Source organism: Aegilops tauschii, chromosome 1 (assembly GCF_002575655.3).
Source record: "Aegilops tauschii subsp. strangulata cultivar AL8/78 chromosome 1, Aet v6.0, whole genome shotgun sequence".
NCBI classification, from domain to species: Eukaryota; Viridiplantae; Streptophyta; class Magnoliopsida; order Poales; family Poaceae; genus Aegilops; species Aegilops tauschii.
The window spans coordinates 466,412,156-466,414,756 of NC_053035.3; the positions used below are offsets into that span (position 1 = coordinate 466,412,156).

At 48.1% G+C, this 2,601-nt stretch overlaps 1 long non-coding RNA gene across 1 annotated transcript; it reads right to left on the reverse strand.

Annotated features, from left to right (window-relative positions):
• Window positions 1-217: 217 nt before the first annotated feature.
• Window positions 218-2,339, reverse strand: LOC141020969 (uncharacterized). Its single transcript, XR_012180977.1, has 2 exons — window positions 2,163-2,339; window positions 218-2,054 (listed from the first exon to the last, which is right to left on the reverse strand). It is a non-coding gene; the product is annotated as an uncharacterized lncRNA (long non-coding RNA).
• Between the last annotated feature and the right edge of the window lie 262 nt (window positions 2,340-2,601).

Genomic DNA, 2,601 nt, shown 5'->3' on the forward strand with positions numbered 1-2,601 from the left:
ATGCAACAAACAAATGCGGCAACCAAATGCAATAAACAAACCAGACTCTATACTACCGATTTCTACCGGTTTCTACCGCTCGCGCTAACTAGGGCGTCCTACAGCCAGACCTGCTCTGGTACCAAGCCTATGGCACCCCGGCTCAGAGAAACCAGAACGCCCCGTATTCCAGCCCAGAGATCGAGGAGAAGTCTCTGGAATACGGCACTGCTTGACATAGAACAAATCAGCTCTTATTACAAGAATAAATACAAAGGTCTGATGTTACAAAGGTTCACATCAGCACGGCGACACTACGCCTGCGATACTACACTTGCTCTATGCTAGCAGCGGAACAACTCTTAGCAGCGGAAATCTTCTAGCAGCGGAACAACGACGAAGGTGGTGAACTCCACTCCGCAGGGACTCTGGCTGGGACACGATCTAGCTCGCACGAATGGAAACCACGACAAGCAAATCAAGCAATCACGGCATTACCTGCAATCTGGCATCACACGCCAGGTCAGTACATTGAATGTACTTGCAAGCTCACAACAACCAAAAACATCAAGGCAAGACAACAACATAGCATTAAGCAGGTTAATTAAATTAACAGCTACCATGATACAACAACAACTCCTAAGCATGATATGAAACTACTACAATGCTGATAAATCACCATCTCTGATCTCCATAACCATATCTCTCTTGGCTAACCGGCCAAGCAATATACCATCTCGATCACCTCGTGATCAAAACCAAACTGTAACCGTGATCCTTACGGCGATCACAACCCGACCAATGAATGGCCCGTGATCCTTACGGCGATCACAACCCGACCAATAATTGGCCAATCTGTACTGCTCCAAATATCCACATATCCATCACCTAAAAGTCATTCTGTCATGTGAGTGTTGATCGAACGGTGTACCCTAGTACGAACCCATGCCCATGACCGAGGACGCGGCTATCGATAGATTAAACACACACTCTACAGAGGTAGCGCACTTTACCCACACAAGAGAACCCGTGGCCTCGCACTCCCATTCGGGTGGACCAACGGTGTTCCGACAAAACCGATCTACTGCCATGACACTCTCCCGGCCACTCCGACTCACTCCCCACTGGCCTAAGTCATGGGTGGCCCCGTGTCTATCAAAGACACAACGACCACCGTCGTGGCCCGTCCCACACGGGGACACATATCCAAAAACTCAAACAACGGGCACACAAGGCTTATGTCCACCTACCTGATATGGATAGCGCGCGCCCATAACCTTCCCTCGTTAGAGGCACCGGCGAGAGGCACGACAATAGACCGCATTAGGGCCGTCCCATACCAGCAAATGTGGTTGCATTGGAAAAGTTCGATTCGGCGGCACCTGACCAACTTAATGACGGAATTTATCCCCAAAAATATAACCATGATAACTGATACTCCGATGTCAACCATCAAACTATAATCCAAGTCACAGCAATATCCAACAAATAATCCAAGCATAATATCATCATCTCAAAATACTCCGAGGATAGCATATAATACTACTATCATGATGAATCCGAAACAATAATCCTACTACTCCAATAACAAGAATACAGCTATCCAGCTAAGATCCACATGTAACCAGCATCCCCGAAAATAATACTCCAAGCAACAGAACATCAACTAGCATCATGAAAATAATCATACTAACCACTAATAATCCAAAGGTAGCATGATATCCAAAGTAATACTCCAAAACATACTAACAAATATCATCAAGAAACAATCATAATAGCAGCCACTAATACTCCAATGGCAAAATGATACTCATCAACTACACACATAACTCCTAGTAATCCAACCAATAGCATGGCAACCACAACATCAAAATACTACTCCAAGAAAATGCCATGCACAGATCACAAGTAGCTAAAACAATATTTTAAACAAGTTCAAATAAGTGAAACCATGTCACGGCATTGCAATCATGCAAATGGAGGGTGTGGCTTGCCTGGGGTGGAAGAAATCACCGGAAGAAAGTGTGAGAAGCTCGCGGAAAGAATCGCCGGATATCGTTCTCTCTCAGAGGGGGCTGAATAAGGGCAGGGGCAAAATGGTCATTTTCAAAATGTCAAAACATGGTCAAAATGGTTCCATCAGAACGGTCTCGATGAAACGAAGAAGTAGGCTTTGGATTCACCTCATTTGGAGTTACGGATAAACAGTTATGAGGGGTTGAAGTTCAGGGACTTTTCTGCAAAAATAATATTCACAGTCGGGTCCCCGAGTGGATAAGGCAGAAGCGTAAAGTTAGGAATACGCTTTCGGTCAGCGAAAACGTAAAGTGGAAATACGCTTTCACTTATCTGACGTGGCGGGGGCTGGTCAACACGGGGCCGGCTCCTGTGAGGCTGACGCGCGGGTCCCTCCGCATCTTCTCTCTCCTCCCACGCCTCCTTCTTCCCCCGCTGCTCCCCCGACAGGAACAGAGGAGAGGGAGCAGGGCGCTGCCGGCGCTGGCCTCGCCGCCTCCAGCCACCTCCGGTCGAGGCGAGGGCACCAGCGAGCGCGGCTTACTCCGCCGCCTCCGTTCCCGCAGAGAGGAGCCCTGGGGAGCGGCAAAACGACGGCGAGGGGCG